General features: G+C 38.9%; 1 non-coding gene across 1 annotated transcript; it reads left to right on the top strand.

Moving 5' to 3' along the window:
- The first annotated feature begins 552 nt into the window (after positions 1 to 552).
- Positions 553 to 659, top strand: LOC131623768 (small nucleolar RNA R71). Its single transcript, XR_009290289.1, has one exon. It is a non-coding gene; the product is annotated as a small nucleolar RNA R71 (small nucleolar RNA).
- Positions 660 to 10,642: the final 9,983 nt, after the last annotated feature.

Below are 10,642 nucleotides of genomic sequence, written 5' to 3'. Positions count from 1 at the left end.
CTAGGGGTGTTTTGAGCAGCTACAGGCGCTTTTTGGTAGCCAGGTGGTACAGCTGGTGCTTGTCCAGGCGCGTACAACGCATTGTTGTTCTTATAAGAAAAGTTCGGGTGGTTTTTCCATCCAGGGTTGTACGTGTTAGAATAAGGGTTTCCTTGAGCATAGTTTACTTGATCAGATGGGACTCCAGTCAAGAGTTGGCATTCAGCAACTACATGTCCAGTCAATCCACAAATCTCGCATTTAGGTGTTACAGCGGCAGCGGTGGCTGAAGGAGTGATGGTTAAGTTTTCGATCTTTTGAGTTAAAGCGTCTACTTTAGCGTTAACGCGGTCTATACCACTTATTTCGTACATTCCTCCTTTGGTTTGGGCTTTCTCTAGAGCGGCTCGTTCTCCACCCCATTGGTAATGGTTTTGTGCCATGTTCTCTATGAGTTTGTATGCTTCATCATGGGGTTTGTCCATTAATGCTCCGCCAGCAGCGGCATCTATAGTCATTTTAGTGTTATATAAGAGACCACCATAGAAAGTATGGATGATCAGCCATGGTTCGAGTCCATGATGAGGGCATATTCTAAGCATGTCCTTGTAACGTTCCCAAGCTTCGAAGAGTGATTCGTTATCTTTCTGGGTAAATCCGTTGATTTGACCTCTAAGCATAGCAGTTTTGCTAGGCGGAAAGTATCTAGCTAAGAATACTCTCTTCAATTCGTCCCACGTAGTTATGGAATTGGAAGGCAGGGATTGAAGCCACGCTCTCGCTCTATCTCTCAAGGAGAAAGGGAAAAGGCGTAATCGAATAGCTTCGGAACTAACGTTGTTGGCTTTGATAGTGTCGGCGTATTGCACGAACACAGATAAATGGAGATTGGGGTCGTCTACAGGGCTTCCAGAGAATTGATTCTGTTGAACAGCTTGGACCAACGAAGGTTAGAGTTCGAAATTGTTTGCCTCAATCGCAGGTGGTGCGATACTCGAATGCGGTTCAGCGCGCGAAGGAACGGCATAGTCTCTAAGAGGACGAATAGCAGCCATCTCTAACTTCAGGGTGATTTGATTAATTTGATCAGTAAAAATCAATTCCTGATTAATCGGAATTTCTGCTACTTCGGGAGGATTGCGAGCTCGACGTTTGACGTTAATGAAACGTTCGATCTCGTTAATTCGTTGTATTAAATCTCCTCCTTGTGAACGAGTATTTGGCATACAATCGTTCAGAAAGAAAGGGAAGAATTGTCCTAGTCTCTACGGTGTAACAGTGAGTTACGATATCGACTTAAATAGTCCCCGGCAACGGCGCCAAAAACTTGATCGCGACTTTACGTGTCTATAAATCTGATAACTGCAAGTGCACAGTCGTGTCGTGTAGTTTTAAAAGATATCGAATCCACAGGGACTATGAATCGATCTACCGTTATCTAAGGTTACCATGTAAAGCTAGGAGTACTAAAATTTCGATTGTTCCTAAGGGAAAGTGATTGTGAGAAAATAAAGAATAATAATAAAAGACAGGTATCAGTATGTATTTCGTTTAACTGAAGGTAATCCGAAGGTCCATTGGCTTTTGCATAATTAAATTAAAAATCTTTACTAATTCCATTGATTAAAAATCCTCGTCTCAAACTTTCGCTCTGTTGATTCAGACTACTGTCCTAATCCTAATGTACGCTTTCGCCATCCCATTAGATTTTAGAAGAGCTTTTTGGAAACAATGTAATTAATAAAATGCCTATTTTACGAGGTTGTTATCTATTTAAATCTCCTAATCTCAAACTTTCGCTCTGTTGACTCGGAGCAAGCTAATAACCCTAACGTACGCTTTCGCCATCCCGCTCGAGTGTAAAAACAATTTTTGAAAATAAATAAGTTCCAATTAGTTTTAATACGCTTTCGCCATCCTTAAAACTAATGTCCTATGTCTACTATCTGGTTAAAGATCTCAAACTTTCGCTCTATTGATTTTAACCTTTGACCGTCCTAACCCCTCAAACTTTCGCTCTATTGGTTTTAAGACTTACTAATTAAATTAGACATATAAACCAAAAATAAGTGATAATTAATAAAACATAATTAAGCCAATTTATTTCGGATCCCTACGGTTAACTTACTTTACATACCGACACCTTTAGTAATTTAGCCAGACATATTAATACGATTAAACATGCATAAATCGGTTCGGTTCATAATAATAAGCATATTAAATGGCATATAATATATCATGCAAACAAATATAAATAAGGCGGTAAATAAAAACCTGAATAAAATAAATGGTAACTGGATCTTCAAGTACTGAACTTCCACCACAGGTTGGCTGGATCGTTCTTCGGAATTTAAATGGCAGAAAATAAAAACAAGGAAATAAAACGATAAATCTAACGTAAGGCTAGATCTATAAAAAGTTCACAACAATTTCCAGTGTAGAAATCGTTGTGAGAAAATAAACGGTTGAATGAAAGCAGAATAAAGAAAAGCAGTTCGCGGTACAATTTCGGCAGCACTTCGTTGGCAGGAAATCGGACCCTTTGGAAGTGAGATAGCAGGTCCTATTTATAGGAGAGGTTCTGCAGTTGGAATCCGTGAATTGAGGGAGCTTTTCTGACTGGGACTTGGAGACGTGCGTCTCCGCTTCTTCAGGAAGTGCTCTTGACTGACTTGAGACGTGCGTCTCAAGTGGAGGAAAAATAGGGGCAGTTGGAGACGAGCGTCTCCTCTTGGTGACGTGTCAGAAGAGAACGTGGAGACGTGCGTCTCCACTTGCTTGCATGGTTTGGGCTACACATTTTTGTTCCTTTGTGGGCTGGTTCGTCTCTTTTGGGCCTTTGGGTCCTTAATTGCACCCTTCTTTCACTTCAGCACTCCCTTTTCATCTTTTAGGCATAAATATTGGTCATTTAAGCTCAATTTTCTTTCCTTTTCGCAAATAGTCGTAATTGAAGTGTAAAACCTGAAACAAAGCAAATACTCGCGTAATATCATAATAAATTAACATAATAAACGGAAAATGCTATAAATATCTATGGATTTTAAGCTAAATATACGATATAAAATCGTGTTATCAGTAACAACCCGATTTTATTAGATATTTTATTTATTAGCTTATTTGTGTGTTTTATTAATTATTTGTTTATTTAATTATTATGTGGTATTACTAATTAATTGAAATATCTAATTATATGCATATTTGTGTTTTATGATATAATTAGGGTATTAGTAGTATACCATGTACTGGGCCTAATTAATAATTGGATGGATGGGTAATAACATAACTAAGCCCATTAAGAGAAAGATAGTAAGAAGAGGAAAACTAGGGTTTTAGAGATAACACAATTTGGGGGAAAGGAAGAGAAAGAAGAGAATAGAGGAGAAAGAACATAGAAGAGAAGAAGAAGGAAATTGTAGATTTCTTGAAAAGGGTGGATTTAAGAGTTAGAGGTAAGAGTTTGAATACAAGTTCTTATAGACTATATGATTGGGTAATGTGTGTTGTTGTGATTATCTCTTCATCTTTGCAATTTCATGGAAACATAGAAAAGTTAGGGTTTATGAACAAATGCATGAATTTATGATTTGAAATGTGTAATCTCCTCAACGTTGGTTTCTTAAATCATCATGCATTTTCATGTGTAATCTTTCTTGTTTTGTTCAATATTGTTTGTATGTAAAACTTGTTTGTTTTCGAACTATAATCATAATGCATTGGATATGTTTGTCTTGAAAAAATCCATTCGCTTTTTGCTCTTATATGTTTTTCTATGCTTTTTTGTGATACTCAACTCTTGTTAACAAAGCATGATAACTCCAAAGGGAGAATGATGAACATAATACCAAGAACCTCAAATGGTATGCTTTTGAGTAGAACCCTGTTGATGATGTACAGGCATTGTTTCAAATCCTCAAACACTGGAGATATAAGGGAGATAGACCTTTGTTAACCCCTCTGAGCCTTCGAAGTAGGAGTTTCTTTTCTCAAAATAAAAAACCTTCACATTCAACCCAGGGGCGGGTAGTGTTCAGTTAACGTGATCGAGCACTCAAAATTCATCAGGAGCACACGTCTAAAGATACAATAATGGCTATCTTTCAAAAGGTTGAGGAAAGTCAAATCCACGACAGTTATCCCTCACCTCAGGAGGTCGAGACATCAAATTTATCCGTCACATCAGGAGGTCGAGACCAACATCAACACCGTGGTGGTTATCCCTCACACCATGAGGTCAAGATATGGCGATACCCCAATGGTGATTCTCCATCTACCAAGAATTCAGGCAGTCACGATCACTTTCAATAAATTAGAGGTAGTGCGGGATCACACGACTTGTCAAAAAAAAAGGGGAAAGAAAGAAAGAAAAAAAAAAGAAAAAAAAGAGAAAGAAAAAAGAAAAGAAAAGAAAAGAAAAAGAGAAAGAAAAAAAAGAAAAAAAGGAAATGATAATGAAATTGTTAATCAAGGACAAAGTCGTGTGATTTTAATTAGGGGATCAAGAAAGGTGAAGTGATTGCCGTGTCCAGAATACCTCATTGACTCCTCAATCATTTTCAGACTCCTCTTGAAAGATGAATGCTCGTGTCAAGTTAACTGAACTTAGAAATGGAGAACATCACGAAGGGGGTGGGCACCAAATCATTTGAGCCTAAAAATCTTTTTTTCTAAAAAAACCGTGAACCTGACCACGTTACAACCCTGAAAAGTCCTAACTGAAGCATGGGTTAATTTGAAAGCAGACTATACACGAGAATACGGTAAGCTGACTCCTAGGAGATCCGCTAATTGCTTGGGTTGGTATCACACCATCTTTCTTTCATAAAAACTCGATGTTACGACATCCTTTTAAAAAGTTTCTTTTAACTTCGAGATAAACATACTCTTTGCATTAGAATTATATTTCTCATAATAAACATTCTTTGCATATGAACAAGTGCTTAACATCAAGAAAGTTTCCATCATGAACTTCAGATGAAAAGTGTATTCCTCCCAAAGGATAAGTTGTCTTCAGAACTCCGTTGAGTAGAGGCAGCAATATTTCAAAGTCTGGTCATCCTCAGGGGCACAAAAGCGTTTGATTACTCTATCGAGTAAGTTTTCGATCAATCTGAGGCAATCAGGTCAAGATTCAAAGAATCTCTCAAAGTGCTAAGCAATCAGGGGCATTCACCCAAGCATAGTCAAATTTACCTACAATGCAGGCCATGCAGGAGCATGATTCCAAAATTCATGATATTGGGGCAAATTAGCTATGATAGCACAAATCTCAGGAAGTCCTTACGAGATTAATCTCTTCAAAGTCCTTACAGGCTGGGGCAAAGCAATATACAGTGACATTCTTTCCTCATCAGGAGGTGTTCAGTTTAAAGTTCATGTGTGAGCTAAAGTCATCATCCTCAGCAGTCAGAAGCGGAAAGTCCAATACTTGTTGGCATTCTTACAATCAACATGAATATGCAGACCACTGTGAAAGCCAATGCCTGTTTTGTCCCTTTGAAGTCAACACTTGCTTGACCCATTAATCCCACCTCCTAGTGGCATTCTCTTGAAGTACCAATGCCTGTTTGATGCTCTGGCCAATACTTGTTCGATGTTCTAATCAGTGCTTGCCTACCAGCTCTTCGAATCCAACACCTGTATGGAAAGTCTCAAAGCCAAGATGTCGGACAATCTGTTTGCTCTTGCATTTGCCCATTATGGGTGAGCATCACTATCCTCTTCCATGTGAGGAAATCCCGTGGACTTCGTGCTACATTCTGGGGCATTTTCATCTGTTTATCTCACAGGTACATCTTTTCGAGTACACCGTGTAGGCCCGTTAGCGGATCTAGCCGAGTGAGAGATTCTCATTCCCCAGCTGAGTGCATTCAGACAAGGTTTTTCTTTGTTCTAAGATTCTCATCTCCTCAGCAAATCACATCTCAATGCAATTTCTGTGCTTCATAAGCCTTATTCCTCGGTGGAATGTCTTCTCCCCAGTAGAATCATGATTGAATGGTATCTGATTCCCCAGCAAGTTCTTAGTGAGGTTCCTTGCCCGAATGCCTCATTTTCCTCAGTAGAGCGTTTCTCTCCCCAACAGATTGACCTGTTTCCCCAGGAGAGTCATCTTATTCCCCAGTGGAGTAATCCTAACAAGAGGTTCTTATGTCAAGTTCCTTATCCCCAGCAGATCTCTCATATCCTCAGCCGCTCGCTTTGCAGAAGTATTCATCTTCCCCACTGAGCTTCTTCCCTCAGCAAAGAGTCATTTGCATCCTCAGCAGGATCTGTTCTCATCTAGGACTTCCCCAGCGGAATGCGTCCTGCACAAGCAAGTTGGTTGCTCCTCATCAGAGTTATCTCCATGACTTGCTCTTATCTCCTCATCCCCAGAGTGTCGAGAATTTGCTTCTCCAGTGAAGTTGCCAGGGTATTCCCCAAGCAGTTAATTGGGATGTTCATATCCCCAAAACAGGATTTATTCCCCAACCAGAGCTCGCATCCAAATTTGATCGTCTCCAGCAGATTTCTAATCCATCTTTGTCAGCTCGCAATGGTGACTTCTGGTCACTCATCTTGTCCTCCCCGCAGAGTTATATATTCTCTCAAGGACTGCTTCAGCAATTCAGAGCTCCTCCGTTGTCTCCCTAAGCAACGTTCGAATCATGCATCATTTGCATTGCATTCTCAAAAGCGTATAACGTCTTCCTTCTCGGAAACGTTATTCCATACACATTCATACATACATCATGCATAAACCATATCATATCTGTTGTTTCTTTCTACAGGAAAGTCATCCAGATTCAAATGCTCCCTAGAGAGCAATATTCGCCTAGTCATTACAGGCGCTTATCCTGATGTTTTGAATCAGAAGAGGATTGTTCTACTTATTTTCTGGCATAGCTCAGATCAGTTCAAAGACATTCCTATTCCCGATGCCCCCAGATCGGTGGAAGATATTTGTTCCTATTCCTGATAAATCAGACTTTCAGTTGAAGGAACCGCCTCCGGATCTCCCAAGATCTTCCGAAGGAGCAAGCCCTCTGATACATCAGATCAGTCGGAAATATCTACTCCCTGACGATTTAGTTCGTTCAGAAGAAGAAACTCGTCTGCCCAGTCCTGATGCCTAACCATCAGTTGAAGACGCTTTCTTTACCCGGCGTACACAGTTCGGAAGAAACATCTGTTCCTATCCTAATATTCAGATTCAGATTAGTTGAAGGAACCGCCTCCGGATCCCCGTGGTCTTACGAAGGAGCAAGCCACTGATATCATCAGATCAGATGGAGATGTTTACCTGATTGACTTTTTCATTCAGATGAAGATTGTCCTACTTATTTTCTGGCATCATGTCCAGATCAGTTTAAAGGCATTCTTTCCCCGGCGTACACAGTTCGGAAGAGATATTGTTCCTATCCTGATTTCCAGTTCAGTTGAAGGAACCGCCTCCGGATCCCCGTGGTCTTACGAAGGAGCTAGCCGCTGATTCCCAGATTAGTAGGAATATCTACCTGATGATTTAATTGCATCAGAAGAGATGTCTGCCCAGATTCCCAGATCATGATTCCCAGATCAGAGATACCTATTACCCGTTGATGTCCGATTCAACCGATGTATCTCCCTCGATTCCCAGATCGACTTAAGACATCTATCCTGATGCATGTTCGGAGACATGTGCTACGTCTGATACTCAGATCATTCGAGATGTTCCTTCTCTTGATGCCCAGATCAATTGAAGTGTTTCCCCTGCCTGTGGGTGCACGTTCCTTCTTATCACAAGTTGGAGCATATTTAATTGTCCAGATCAATTGAAGTTTTTTCTCCCTGCTTGCGGGGTGGTACATTCCTTCTTCATTGCTAGATGGAATCTTCTATTGATCAAGAGCGCAAATTTTCGAGTTCATTCTGGTATTCAATCTCGTTCCACCTCAACGGTTCGAAACCTCTGTTTCTCACTCGTCAGGTTCAAGAAGTTTGAATAGGGGCAGCTGTTGCACCCCAAAATTTGCCCTCTTTATTTGAGCTATAAGTTAATAATGACGTTTATTTCGTCATTCAAAAATTGAAGAAAAATAGTAAAGAGTTTTCATGGGTTTAAGAAGATACGGTGTGAAAAATGGTTTAAACAGTGTAAATACGAGAAAATTCACAAGTCCCATTTGGAAGGTGATATGAGCTAAGTTCCCGCGCAATCTCGACTATTTCGACGATATCTACAACTTTCGTGTTCGGCTCGGAAGCCAATTCTTTGAGGAAGGTTGTCAGATTTGCAAATTACTTGAGGTTTCGCAGTGAAAAACGGTGCTGAATGTAGGGTTTTCGGACAATAAAAAATTCATATCTCACAATCCGCTCGTCGGATTCTCTTGAAAATTTAACTGGAGCTCCGTACTATCATTACCAAGATTTTATATGTTCGGACCATCGGCCGATTATGCACCAAAAGTGCCCAGCATTTTAAGGAACGTCGCAATCTTTCGGTAAAAAAATGTGTTTTCGAGTATGTCGCGCCTAGTTCGAAAATTCATAACTTCTTCGATTTTTATCGTATGGAGTCCATTCCGGCGGCATTTTCTCGGAAATTTTGTTATCTTCGATTCTTCGTCACACGTGCTCTTTCGGATTTCGAGCCGAAGTTTGAGTTTTATCGCGTTCTTTGAACGGTACTCGCAAAATTCTGGACAGTCGCACCAGATGAACCGATTTTTCTCGTCATTCAAACGTGCATAATTTCCTCACCGTTTGTCGGATTGAGACGATTCTCGCGGCTACGAGTCACAAATTTGGTCATCTTCACAGTGATGTTCGTTTTATTTCCGAATTTCGTACCGAGTCACGTTTCCCTGAAAATGAGCAAAAAAGAGATACGTCGGGGGCATTTTTGACATTTCACCATTTAAACTATATATACTTTTTTCCCTCCTCTTCTCTCATAACTTGAATTCACCAAAAATATCAAAAAAACTCTTCTCTTAATTCTCTCTCAACTCTCAAAGATCAAAACTACCAAATTGCTCAAATTCTTCAATCTTCATCACACATTCATCAAGAATTCAAGAACAAAGTTCAAAAAAACTCAACTCAATTCCTCTCTCTCACTTCAATCCGCGGCCAGCCACCACCACTAAGCATCTTCATCATCGGATCATTTCTCCTCGCACTTCATATCAATCATCCGTTGAATTCTTGAGGTAACACCGCTACTTTCATAGTTTTGAGTATTCAATTGAAGAATCTAGTCTTAATTGTGATAAATGTCAGGACTTATAGAGAGTTGTTGTGGTTGATTGCATAGATTTAGTTTCTAACTCTTGAAATTGGATAGAACTCATGTAATTTCTACGTGGCAATTTAGTATACTTTCTTTGCACATTACGTGTTTGAACAAAATCCCCTTAGAATTAACATAGAGTATATTATTAACAATAAACTTGTGATTATGTTAATTTTGGATAGGCTTTGATGTGTAGAGTTAATTTAGGTTGTAGTCGATTACTAATTCTTTGAGAAATTGTGGTTACGTAAATACTATAGTGCTGTTTTTTTTGTGGTGTTTTGATGTTGTTTTTTACACTTAGAATGCATAGAAACCATGGTGATACAAGTATATGAATGCTGAAATCTCGACATGGTTTTGGTGGTGTTTTGATGACATTTTGATGCTATTTTGATGATGAATTGTTGCTGGAATTTCAATGATGTTTTGATGTTGCTTTGGTGCTTTAAATGTGCATAGAACATGTTAACATAAGTGTTTAAGTGCTGGAAAATTTGGCTACTAATTGGTGTTGTTTTAGCATGAAAATGAATTGGAAAATAGTGTGAGTAATTGGATTAAATGCTGAAAATGTTTTGGTTCATGATTACTTGGATTTTTGAGCATTGGAATGAGCTTGGTTAATGGATAATAGTTGATAATATGTGATGTTAATTGCTGGAACTTGTTGTTATTAACTATGTTGAACAAGTGTGGTGTTGGTTGAGTTTGTGTTCATAACTTGTTTGTTTTTATAATTGTTAGAAATGTGATAAAAATTGTTTTGGTTGATACTTGTTTTTCATGATAATTCAATGGTTGCCTTGATACTTGGATTTCACCACATACAAAAATGCTTCATAAAAATTGAGTTGGTTTTGATTGCATTTGTGTTTGTCTTTATCACTTGAAACTTGTTTCTATGCACTAAGTTTCCACTTGCAAATATATGCCATCCCTTGCCATGCCTTGATGTTTTCTCTTGTGTTTATGAGTGTTTTAAATAGCCTTATGGGACTGGTTTTTACATTCTTTAGTGCAGCAATCAATTGATACTACATATCACCTTTCACTTCCTCTAATTCATGAAATTTGGTTCTTTAAAAAAGAGATTTTGTCATAAACTTTGTGGTAATGTTTGTTGTGTGTTTCTAAGTGACAAATTGTTGTTTTCTTGTACTAATAAATGACATTTGATGGCTGGAAGTTTTCTGTCTTACTTGTTCATTATGTTTTGTTTGGTTTTGACACTTACACGCGCGGTATGTCGGCTCTATCAAATTGGCCGTATCTTTTGATTTAGGAAGAGTTTTTGAGCATGTGAATAATGTTTTTCATACGTAATAATATTTTCGGAGCTGTTTGTGCAGTTTATTTTCGGTTTTGACCGACTTTTTTTACCGTTTTTGCTTCTGCCCC

This window comes from Vicia villosa, unplaced genomic scaffold (genome assembly GCF_029867415.1).
Source record: "Vicia villosa cultivar HV-30 ecotype Madison, WI unplaced genomic scaffold, Vvil1.0 ctg.000077F_1_1, whole genome shotgun sequence".
In the NCBI taxonomy this organism is placed as follows: domain Eukaryota; kingdom Viridiplantae; phylum Streptophyta; class Magnoliopsida; order Fabales; family Fabaceae; genus Vicia; species Vicia villosa.
Note: the sequence above shows the minus strand (reverse complement) of the source record. Positions and strands in the feature narration are given on the sequence as shown.